General features: G+C 42.4%; 1 protein-coding gene across 2 annotated transcripts in view; it reads left to right on the plus strand.

Moving 5' to 3' along the window:
* DUSP16 (dual specificity phosphatase 16) overlaps positions 1–13,252 on the plus strand; it is a 47,275-nt gene that overhangs the window by 17,458 nt on the left and 16,565 nt on the right. The window contains exon 3 of one of the 2 annotated variants that reach the window (XM_040345371.1): positions 4,882–4,960. The exons of the other annotated variant lie outside the window; for it this stretch is intronic. The gene's annotated coding sequence lies outside the window, so the exon portion shown is untranslated. The remainder of the gene's footprint in view (positions 1–4,881; positions 4,961–13,252) is intronic. 2 annotated transcript variants of the gene reach the window in all.

Raw genomic sequence — 13,252 nt, forward strand, 5'->3', positions numbered from 1 at the left:
CCCACCAATTTGAGTTCTAAAAGCCGTAAGGCAGGCGTTCGAATCATGTGACCGCTGTAATTGGTTGTTACAGCGGTCCCATGATCGGAAAGCTCCCAATCTCAAGTATGCATCAGGTGCTTACCAATCCCCGCGCCCCCCCCCCCGGCTCCCATGCTGGGAGCGTGCTTTCAGAAGTCTAGCGCTAAAAATAGCGCTGCTATACCGCCTGATAAAATCGTGCCCTGCAGTCTTCAATGTGAAAGCCCGAAAGCTTTCACACTGAAGCTGTGCGCTAGCAGGACTGCTCCAAAAGTCCTGCTAGCCGCATCTTTGGAGCGGTATAGGAGCGGGGTGTTTACTGCTCCTATATCGCTCCTTCCCATTGAAATCAATTGGAAACCGCGGTAATACCGTCAGCAATGCGCCTCTGCCTTTTTCGGCTGCTAGCGGGGGATAAAACCGCACCGCTAGCGGCCGAATATCGTGGTAAATACGACGGTGAAAGGGGTCTTAGTGATTTACACAGGGCGGCGTATATGTGGGCACTTGGCGTTAAGGCCCTCCCGCCAAGTGGGCACATATGTGTTTGTGTGGCCAGTGTCAATAAGAGGTTAAAATATATATATATTTCTTCTTTCTTCTTTTTTTTTCCTTTCTTTTTTTTTTTTCTTTCTTCTTCTTTTTTTTCCTTTCTTCTTCTTCTTTTTTTTCCTTTCTTCTTCTTTTTTTCTTTTGGACAAAAAACAAGGCTTTCTTTTGGTATTGTATTACAATAAATTAAGAGGGTGAAGGCACTAATTGCATATGGAATGGAAACCAACTTTATTTACAAAAACAAACTCTCATTTTCTTTATTTTTTATTTTATTTCTATGTCAGGTCTTTTTAACTGACATATTCATATTTGATCTGCAGATGAGTGGATCAGTCTTACATTGTGTCTATCTTCTGAACAATGTTTATAAACAGTGTCAGACAGTCCATTGTCTGACAGTAGCATATTCTACAGCAGCTATACTTACACAGCAACTCCCAGCTGTCAATTTGACAGCCGGGAATTGCCTGCAATTGCACAGCCTTTGTTGAAAAAAAGCATCGTCCATGTCTTGCTCTACCCAGCCTGTTTAAGCCTATGGTGGTTCTGCAGGCCACCCAGAGGAGTACAGCTCCAGCCATAGCAATGATTAGCCAGAGTGGTATGTGGCACAGTTGGAGCTGGACGCACAGGCTGTGTGGCAGCAGGTAGATGGTTGGGACTACCTAAGTATAAAGTGTAGGTCGTGGCTAAAGGAAAGAGGGGGACATTTAAAGGCCAACTTTATGTAATGTAAGGCTCTACTCCTTTCCTGCTTCATCCAGATTTAAATGCAAAAGTTTTATTACAGTTGTGCTTTAAATTTCAGACAGTATTGCCTGCAATATTTCTATACAAAATATATAGATCTTTCTCCCAGTGAATCTAGTGCCCACACAAACGGTTGGTACTCCATATGAGGGGAGTATTTTTTCATGCTGATGCTGTACTACATGTCCCAGTGTTCCTAGACTCTCCCTGTTCACTATAACCCCTTATTTTCTGGTCCCTGGAAGTTATCGATAATCTGCGCTCTCCATCATATGAATGCTGTACTAGATTTGTTCGTCTTCATATTGTGAGACTCCGGAGGCTGAAATCATGCCAGGATGAGTCAGCGGCGGCTGTGCGCCATTAACCCTCTCCTGCCTTTATGCAGCTTTTATTTTCATGTCATCTTCCATCACTCTTGGACCCAGAATGTTGGATTCGTACGAGGACAGCAGCAACATTTTATTTTTTGTCTGCTCCTTTGGACTTCCACAGATGACAGAGCAGGGGCATTGCAGTCGATGACTTTGTTCCCCAGAGTCAATATTTGTATATCTGAGTTATTTGGGTTTTGGGCGCGCATTAAGAAGGCATGGAAAGCTACCTTTCCTTTCCAGACCTACAGGGTCAGGGGTACTTTCATACATGGACTGGCTTTTGGAACTGTCAGTATCTTATTATGTCCACACGAAGAAATACTTGACATGTCACAGTATCATTTTTCATAAAAATGGCATGATTAAAAAGCTATCCTTGTCTGACTTGAGATGATGTTCTGAGTTCATTGCAGGCAGGAGGAAGCAAGTCCTTCCCCAGTAGTCGGACTGCAGCATTGTGGCTTTGTAACAAATCATTAGGTGAGAGGCTGCAGCAGGGGCTGATCTTTGCCAGAAGTTTGTTAACACAGCCAAGAACTGAACAGGCACCAGGATTTGCCCGATTGTCATCTTTGAACAGGCATCTCAGTCCAGAAAATAAATGGTAAATGAATAAATGATGCCTGAATAAAGATGGCCCCATACTTCTGGAGAGAAAAGCAGATGAAGGTTTTGTCAGGGAGGATTACTGTGATCTCTGAGTGGTAATAAATGTATGGAAGGGTTACACCGACCCATTATTAAAGGGGTTGTACAGGTACAATTTATTTAATTTTTTTCTAAATGGCTTCCTTTACCTTAGTGCAGTCCACCTTCGCTTACCTCATTCTTCCATTTTGCTTTTAAATGTCCTTATTTCTCCTGAGAAATCCTCACTTCCTGTTCTTCTGTCTGTAACTCCACACAGTAATGTGAGGCTTTTTCCCTGGTGTGGAGTGACGTGCTCGCCCCCTCCCTTGAGGGGGCAAGCAGGAGAGTGAGGACGCTCTTTATCTACGTTGCAGATAAAGAAAGGAGCTGTGTGTTAGTGGGCATCCTGACTCTCCTGTATTCCAAGGGAGGGGGTGAGCACAACACTCCACACCAGGGAGAAAGCCTTGCATTACTGTGTGTAGTTACAGACAGAAGAACAGGAAGTGAGGATTTCTCAGAAGAAATAAGGACATTTTAAAAGCAAAATGAAAGGATGAGGTAAGTGAAGGAGAACCGCACTAAGGTAAAGGAAGAAAAAAATGATTTGTGGGACACAGCTAATCAAATCAAGACACCACATCCCATAAATAGTAAAAAGACAGACAAATGGGAAAAGGGTAACAAACCCTGGGACTTTAAAGGTGTCAAATTAAATAACTCATATAAGCATAGTAAAAAACGAATTTTTTATTTAACAAAATTAGACATTAAAATTTAGACAACAAAATAGCCACCCCAAAGGACATAATATGCTCAACAAGGAGCCAAGAACCTGTGCCGGAATTGCTCTACATGTTTCGCTCTAATCGAGCTTCATCAAGAGCTGTACAGGTAATGCTGAAAGTGATAAAGACAATCAATGAGGGATGGATCAGTATATATTATACATCAACAAATGTTAATAAATATGTTAGAGTAATTAAATAGACCATCACAGCCATAATGTATAATTATACAATCAATAATGGCAAAATCCATAGATGTATACGTTTTGATAAGGGAAGTAAGATAGTTACAGATAAAAACATCAACACATGTCAATATTTAATACTGAACACCACTCACCACTTTGGGCCAGCTTTAATCCACAAAGAACAATTAAAAGCAAGAGAGATTTGATAAGGAGTCTATAGAATCAAATGTAGCCACAGCTTGCCATAGGAGCCATGCATAACCAATCCGCCCACTATTCAATCATTAGGTTATAGTGTATAGGAACGGAATCTAAATATAAAGAAGAATAATAATAAATTACATAATCACTTGTATGCTGAGCAAAAATCCAAGCATACAAAAAAATGATAATTTAAATACTACATTGGAAAGTAAGTGATTGAAAATACCTGGATATTCCTAAATGAATGAATAGGATCAATAATTTGTTCCAAACAATGCTGGGAAAGATATCCTGCGGAATTAACGATAATTAATCGTGTGCTGCAAAGGTGTTGCATGGAGAGCCATGCCAAACTGCAAGTCAAGTAGCTGTCAAATCACAGCACAGAAAGCCATCGTTATAACTTACCCAGAATCGAGTTAATAACCAAACACTATGAGGGATATGGCAAACAATCAAGGCCATTCCCTCAAGAAGTCAAAAAAGAAAGGACGTGAAAAATCGGTCCACAGCCATCACTCTCCTCGGATAATCACTCCGGTGAGATTGAAGGGCACTAGACCTTGTCACAAGTGTTTTTTTTTTTTTTGTAGGTACGTCCATTTGGCCTCTACTTTTAGGCTTCCTGATGGGACGCATCTACAAGCCAGAATTTTCAGTTGCGTGTCAATCGGTGGGCATAGTTTATATTATGCAATGCGAATGCATTTTATGTCGGTAAGACAAAGTGTCCTTTCTTTCATCGCATTAGGGACCATGTATGCTCTTGATTGTCTTTATCACTTTCAGCATTACCTGTACAGCTCCTGATGAAGCTCGGTTAGAGCGAAACATGTAGAGCAATTCCGGGAAAGGTTCTTGGCTCCTTGTTGAGCATATTATGTCCTTTGGGATGGCTATTTTGTTGTCTGAATTTTAATGTCTAATTTTGTTATAGAAAAAAATCTTTTTTTACTATGCTTATATGATTTATTTAAATTGACACCTTTAAAGTCCCAGGGTTTGTTACCCTTTTCCCATTTGTCTGTCTTTTTAAGGTAAAGGAAGCTATTTAGGGAAAAAAATTGTGCCTTTTACAACCCCTTTAAAGCCATAAACTTTGGGAAATTTGCTCTGTGGTCACCTCCAGCCTGACATCCTTCAGTCAGCATCAGTCATATGCAGCTGCCATTTGGGTATACTAATTTCTGCCACTATCATTGTGGGTAATTGTTTCCACCTATTCTGTGAAAGGGTTAAACAGCGTTTCCAGTCAGGTCACTTTTACTTGCACCTCGTATGGACGCAGAACACTCCCATCTGATAGAACAGCGTCCACGCCCTATGAGCTCACCGCTCACCTTATCTGACAATACTTTTTTATTGCAGGCCAGAAATCCCAGTGACTTCACCTCCCGCAGCCTCCAATTACAGCTGGGAACGGCGGTCATTATCGCAGCGCACTCAGGTGGCAATTAACCAAACTTTATATAAGACGCCTCATGGGTTACTAGCGTTCAAGTATACAGCAAACATCAAATGTACCCGGTGTAATGATTAATTTGATCTCAGTGACTTGTGTTGCTTTATGGTTTATAGAACTGTATTCTGATAATTCATTTCGTCAAGATAACCAGAATATTTGATGGGACAAATGTGACAAAGCCGTGTCTGCGTTTTACATCTCTTTAAATAGCACTGGTCTCTGCTGAGCTGTAGCAACTATGTAATAAAGTGCCCCTGTGCCCAGACTATGTACAGTGCATTCGGAAAGTACCGTATTTATCGGTGTATTGCGCGCTCAGGCGTATAGCACGCACCCCTAAAGTGGACCCGCATTCCTGTGAAAAAAAGATTTTAGTACTTACAGTTTTGGTGTCTTGAGCGGCGTCCATCGGCGGCCTTGTCGGGTCCAGCGTCCGTCTGCGGCTTCGGTGGTGTCCTCCTCGTCTGGTCCGGCGTCCTTCTGCGGTGTCCTCCCCGCTCGATCTCCGCTTCCTGCGCTGAGTTTGAACTACTGCGCCGGCATATACCGAGCGCAGTACACTCGTGTATAGTCGGGCAGGCTCGGCTCCTCTCGCGGTCACGTACATCCAGGACGTGACTGCGAGAGGAGCCGAGCCTGCCCGACTATACACGAGTGTACTGCGCTCGGTATATAACGGTGCAGTAGTTCAAACTCGGCGCGGGTATCGGCGTATATCACGCACCCACGATTTTGCCCTGAATTTCAGGGCAAAAAAGTGCGCGGTATACACCGATAAATACGGTATTCACATCGCTTCACTTTTTTTTCCATATTTTATGTTACTGCCTTATATCAAAATAGATTCAATTCCTTATTTTCCTCAAAATTCCACAAACAATACCCCATAATCACAACGTGAAAGAAGGTTGTTTGAAAACAGACAAACAACCAAAAAACTGGTTTGGTTGTCAGGTTGTTTTTTTTTAGGCGGACCTGATCGGAGGCTCAATTTACCCCTATGGGGCAGCAGATTTTAGCGGTGACCTATTCTCTGACACACGCTGCTATCCAATCATGTCCGCCAAATCCAGATGGTTTGTGACCCTATCTTCCATCCGTCTGGCAGATGGGATCGAATGAAAACGGTCTGTTTTTTAATCCGATCTCCCCATAGAGGAGAATGGACTCTTGACGGGTCCGTCTCAGCACTGTGAGCGGAGATGGACCTGTCATCCGCCAACATTACCAAGAACTGGACGTCCCTCCAAAATTGATGAAAGCTGGGGAAATGTGTTCTGGTCTGATGAAACCAAGGTTGAACTTTTTGGCCATAATTCCAAAAGATATGTTTGGTGCAAAAACATTATTGCACATCACCAAAAGAACACCATACCCACAGTGAAGCATGGTGGTGGCAGCTTCATGCTTTGGGATTGTTTTTCTTCAGCTAGAACAGGGGCCTTGGTCAAGGTAGAGGGAATTATGAACAGTTCCAAATACCAGTCAATATTGGCACTAAACCTTCAGGCTTCTGCTAGAAAGCTGAACATGAAGAGGAACTTTCTCTTTCAGCATGACAAAGACCCAAAGCATACATTCAAATCAACAAAGGAATGGCTTCACCAGAAGAAGATTTAGGCCTGCATGCGGCTCACAGCAGGAGTCTGGTCTGTGCGGGTTCACCGGTTCAGGTCTGATTTTAGCCAAAATTTTGGGCTGAAATCGAACCTGAAACGCACCAAAAAAGCACACGTTTTTCCAACACACTGCACCGGACCCGCTGTTGATATGTTAACCGACTCCATAGAGAGCCAGTCACATTATTCTGCTATGCAAATTGAATGCGGGGAAACGCGCATTCAATTCGCATAGTTGGGGGAACCGGTCTTAAAATTTTAGAATGGCCCAGATCTGAATCCGATTGAAAATCTGTGGAGTGATCTGAAGAGGGCTGTGCACAGGAGATGCCCTCGCAATCTGACAGATTTGGAGAGTTTTTGCAAAGAGTGGGCAAATATTGTCAAGTCAAGATGTGCCATGCTGATAAACTCATACCCAAATAGACTGTAATAAAATCAAAAGGTGCTTCAACAAAGTATTTGTTTATGGAGCCATTTGTTTTTACTTCCCTCCACCTAAAAGATTTCAGTTTGTTGTTCAATTGAGTTGTACAGTTTATAGGTCACATCAAAGGTGAAAAAAGTTCTGAAATTTTTTTTTTTTTTTTCCTCCATCCTGACTCCCAGTTCTTGCCAATGAAAAACATCCCAGCAGTATTATGCTGCCACCTCCACGCTTCACTGTAGGGATGATATTGGCCAGGTGATGAGCGATGTCTGTTTTTCTCAAGACATGAAGCTTGCCATTCAGGCCAAAGAGTTCAATCTTTGTTTCATCAGACCAGAGAATTTTTTTCTCATGGTCAGAGTCCTTTAGGTGCCTTTTGACAAACTTGATGGGCTGTCATGTGCCTTTTACTGAGGAGTGGCTTCCCTCTGGCCACTCTATCATACAGGCCTGATTGGTGGATTGCTGCAAAGATGGTGGTTCTTCTGGAAGATTCTCCTCTCTCCACAGAGAAATCCTAGAGCCCTGTGTGTAATCAAGTCTCCGTATAAATGCACCTGCACTGTGATAGTCTCAGAGGTCCGTTTAAAGCACAGAGAGCATCATGAAGAACAAGGAACACACCAGGCAGGTCCGAGATACTGTTGGGGAGAAGTTTAAAGCCGGATTTGCATACAAAAAGATTTCCCAAGCTTTAAACATCCCAAGGAGCACTGTGCAAGCGATAATATTGAAATGGAAGGAGTATCAGACCACTGCAAATCTACGAAGACCTGGCCGTCCCTCTAAACTTTCAGCTCATACAAGGAAAAGACTGATCAGAGATGCAGCCAAGAGGCCCATGATCACTCTGGATGAACTGCAGAGATCTACAGCTGAGGTGGGAGACTCTGTCCATAGGACAACAATCAGTCGTATACTGCACGAATCTGGCCTTTATGGAAGAGTGGCAAGAAGAAAGCCATTTCTTAAAGATATTCATAAAAAGTGTCGTTTAAAGTTTGCCACAAGCCACCTGAGAGACACACCAAACATGTGGAAGAAGGTGCTCTGGTCAGATGAAACCAAAATCGATCTTTTTGGTGTAAAAGCAACACAGCTCATCACCCCTGAAACATGGTGGTGGCAGCATCATGGTTTGGGCATGCTTTTCTTCAGCAGGGACAGGGAAGATGGTTAAAATTGATGGGAAGATGGATGGAGCCAAATACAGGACCATTCTGGATGAAAACCTGATGGAGTCTGCAAAATACCTGAGACTGGGACGGAGATTTGTCTTCCAACAAGACAATGATCCAAAACATAAAGCAAAATCTACAATGGAATGGTTCACAAATAAACAAATACAGGTGTTAGAATGGCCAAGTCAAAGTCCAGACCTGAATCCAATCGAGAATCTGTGGAAAGAACTGAAAACTGCTGTTCACAAACGCTCTCCATCCAACCTCACTGGGCTCGAGCGGTTTTACAAGGAGGAATGGGCAAAAATATCAGTCTCTCTATGTGCAAAACTGATAGACATACCCCAAGCGACTTACAGCTGTAATCGCAGCAAAGGGTGGCGCTACAAAGTATTAACTTAAGGGGGCTGAATAATTTTGCACGCCCAATTTTTCAGTTTTTTATTTGTTAATGTTAGAAATATCCAATAAATTTCGTTCCACTTCATGATTGTGTCCCACTTGTTGTTGATTCTTCCAAAAAATTAGTTTTATATCTTTATGTTTGAAGCCTGAAATGTGGCAAAAGGTCGCAAAGTTCAAGGGGGCCGAATACTTTCGCAAGGCACTGTACCTGAGCTCAATTTTGAGTGTCATGACAAAGGCTGTGAATACTTGTGTACTTTCCATTCAGTTCCATGTGCTTTATTTCTGCACAGAAGTCATGCACAGTGTTTTCCATGTATTCCAATGGCTCCAGTTCACACCATGCAGTCAGTTTCTGTACCGGAAACTGACCAAAAACTGACTGCATGGTGTGAACTAGAGCCATTGGAATACATGGAAAACGCTGTGCATGCATTTTTAGTGCAGAAAAAGCGCACACGGAACTGCATCTGGTGTGAACTAGCCCTAAATAAATTTGCAAAGACTTCAAACAAACTTCTCTCACACTGTCATTATGGGGTATTGTTTTGTAGAATTTTGAGGAACATCATTTAATCCATTTTGGAACAAGGCTGTAACATAACAAAATGTGTAAAAAGTGAAGCGATGTAAATACTTTCCGGATGTACTGTATATTAAAACCGTTACGTATTCATAACAAACAGTAGAAAAGCTTTAGGGCTCGTTTACAGTTTAATGCGATTTTAAATGCAGGAGGAACATGCATGAAAGAAAAACGTATGCATTTCAGTACGCCTAGTTTTCACCATTGCTGTGCTGTCACATACATTTAAAAAGCACAGCATGCTGTATTTCTTTTGAGCCAGAACACCCACTGAATGCACGTGAATGCAGCCCAAACACATGTAAATGAACAGCTGGTTTAGGCTCTTGGCGACTCACTCAGAGCATGAGGAATGTGCTGCAGCCTATCCAATCACTAGAGACTGGTGAGGTTACATTACTGAGAATACAGCCTATCCATTCACTAGAGACTAGTGAGGTTACATCACTGAGAATACAGCCTATCCATTCACTAGAGATTGGTAACATCATTGAGCATGCAGCCTATCCATTCAATGGAGACTGGTGAGGTGACATCACTGAGAATACAGCCTATCCATTCACTAGAGACTGGTGAGGTTACATCACTGAGAATACAGCCTATCCATTCACTAGAGATTGGATAGGCTGCATTCTCAGTGATGTTACCAATCTCTAGTGAATGGATAGGCTGTATTCTCAGTGATGTCACCTCACCAGTCTCTAGTGAATGGATAGGCTGCATTCTCAGTGATGTTACCATTCACTAGAGACTGGTGAGGTGACATCACTGAGAATACAGCCTATCCATTCACTAGAGATTGGTAACATCACTGAGAATGCAGCCTATCCATTCACTAGAGACTTGTGAGGTGACATCATTGAGCATACAGCCTATCCATTCACTATAGATTTGGTAACATCATTGAGAATGCAGCCTATCCATTCACTATAGATTGGTAACATCATTGAGAATGCAGCCTATCCATTCACTATAGATTATTAACATCATTGAGAATGCAGCCTATCCATTCACTAGAGATTGATAACATCACGGAGAATGCAGCCTATCCATTCACTATAGATTGGTAACATTGAGAATGTAGCCTATCCATTCACTATAGTTTGGTAACATCACTGAGCATACAGCCTATCCATTCACTATAGATTGGTAACATCATTGAGAATGCATCCTATCCATTCACTATAGATTGGTAACATCATTGAGAATGCATCCTATCCATTCACTATAGATTGGTAACATCACGGAGAATGCAGCCTATCCATTCACTAGAGACTGGTAACATCACGGAGAATGCAGCCTATCCATTCACTAGAGACTGGTAACATCACGGAGAATGCAGCCTATCCATTCACTAAAAAGTGAAAGCCGAAAGATTTTAGTGATCTTTCCCAGCATGCCTTCATTGGTCACATGATTTGGGATGGTGTCAGGTCCTGGACTGCCTATTGGGTCAGTACGTGGCTGGTACAATAAGGAGAAGCATTAGTTGGTGTTTTGATCTAATTTTTCAAGCAATACGCAGATCAGAATCTGCCCAGTTGGGATATAATCGCAGCTCAGACACAGACGCATGGGTTGCATTATCTGTATTTCTTCAGATGGAAGGAGTCATATTGCAGAGAGCTTTGAGGACATCCACTAGGAAACGTGTGCAAGTGTAAACAGGCTGTCATCTCTCACCTCCTTTCCAGGACTTTATCGCTGATGTCACTCAGTTAATATTAAACTGTAGATTTCATGTTGTTGTTGCAGACTGAGGCGGCTGAGACAGAGGGGGGAAAAAAAAACGTGCGCTTTTTATGAACCAGGCCACCTGTAAATGTTATTACCAAATAGGAACTTTATTCACCTAAAAAAGATGTGATTCTTATGGGAAGATAGATTCCTGTGCATTTAAAGAATGCTGAAAGTAATGTTTCCTTAACCACTGGAAGACCAGGCTTTGTCTGGCACTTTTTGTTTACCAGTTTTTTTTTTTGCTAGAAAATTATTTAGAACCCCCCAAACATATTTTTATAAAGCAGAGGCCCTAGAGAATAAATTGTAGGAGTTTGCAATTTTTTTTTTGTCACACCGTATTTGCGCAGCGTTTTTTCAAATTGGGAACAAAAACTTTTTTGAATTCTAATGCAAAAAAAAAATGCAATACCTAACCCAATTTAACATATTTTTTTTTGTAAAATATTAATGATTGTTATGCCGAGTACATAGATGCCAAACATGTTGCGCTTTAAAATTGCCCGTGCAGTGGCGACAATCTATGCAAATTTTACTATCCGCAGGCAACACTTTAAGGGCCCTTTCACACGTACAGACCGTATGTCCACATTTTCATCCGTCCGTTGCAGGTGAAAACGGGACATACATTGATCGTGATTACGGGTGTCAGCGGATGACCATCCGCTGACACCCGTAATCGTCCGCCTCCGCAAATATCCGCATTTGCGGACGGAAGAAAATCCTATTTTTTTCTTCCGTCTGCCGGATCGGATGAACACGGACATACGGTCCGTGTTCATCCGATCCCCCATAGGGGAGAGTGGAGGAAAGACAGGGCGGTCCCTGAACAGTGTGCGGGGACCGCCCTGTCAGCTGCCAGCTCAGCAGGGATTTTACGGAGGATCCCCGCTGAGCTTTTTCGGACACACGGAGCAGATCATTACTGATCCGCCCGTGTGAAAGGGCCCTTAAAGCCTTTACAGATACGACTTTAGATTTAAAAAAGAGGTCTGGTGCTGGAATTACTGCCCATGATCTAATATTCACGCCTATCATGTGCGGGACAATCGCTGTTTGTGTGCGTGCGGGTCCGAAGCATGCGTACGCCTTTGCACGCAAGCATGGGGGCACTTTAAATTGTATTTTTTATATATATATATATATATATATATATATATATATATAATATATTTTTTTTTACACTGTTGCTATGACTGTTGACTGTGACAGCAATAGGCGTGTGACTGGTACTCTTTATAGAGGGATCTGGGGTAAAGAAGACCCCAAATCCAATTGCTGCACTTAAAGGCATTCAAAACACCAAGATAGGTGTTTTTTTAAATGCTTTTGATTCTTTTTTTTGTGCACCTTCGCCTTCCCCTGATTAGATCCAGTGCTGTGCCCAAAAGCAATGGCACTACTCTCTATCTCCTCAATGGACTCAGTAAGAGCAGTGGAAGCTGTTGGCTCCTGCTGCCGTCAATCAAGTTCAGTGATGAGGGCGGGGCCGAGCTGCACTGTTTGTCAATAGATGCACGCAGTGAGGCTTGGAATCAAGTCCACAACAGTGCCCCTTACCATACAGCTTGCTATGGGGGCACTCGGAAGGCAGGAGGAGAAGGGGAGAATCGGAGCTGCTCTGTGTAAAACCATTACACAAAGCAGGAACCTAGCCAAGCATACCTGACCAAGCATACGTGGCTGTGCCTTGTAGGGGAGTTGAGAGGGCAACAGCCAAGGAGCCCAGGTGTAGTAATTGTCTAAAACTCAGCCCAGTCAATGAATGTTCTCCTCTATTACCCATAGATGGGAGGATCATCCACTCAATCATCTCATACAAGAGATATTTAAATTAGATCGTATTACCTCATTCTAATCCACTTATTTATTCCAAAAGCAAAAGATCAACATTTGTATGTTTTACAACTGCATGACCTTCATGTTCTGTTCCTTTGACATGTTTCAGTTGCTGGGAGCTGCAGGGTGATCCACTCAGGAAGCTTAGAGAAGATATGGAGGTCTTCAGCACTGCAGTTGCACTCCTCTGTAGTCCATTGAACAGGTCACACTGAAAGCTGACACGGTGAATAATGGTGTCGCCTATATAAAGTGTGATTGGGATACAGTAAAACCTTGGCTTGCAAGCATTATTTGTTCCAGAAACATGCTTGTAATCCAAAGCACTTGTATATCAAAGCATTTTTTTTACAGGGTATAAAAGAGAAGAGAGGCATCTCCTAAGTGTAGCAATAAGTTGCTAAATGTTGTACCTTCATTAAATGTAACCATATTGCTACACTTAGAGGCTCCTCTTCTTTTTTATACTCAGTT

This window comes from Rana temporaria, chromosome 3 (assembly GCF_905171775.1).
Source record: "Rana temporaria chromosome 3, aRanTem1.1, whole genome shotgun sequence".
NCBI lineage: Eukaryota > Metazoa > Chordata > Amphibia > Anura > Ranidae > Rana > Rana temporaria.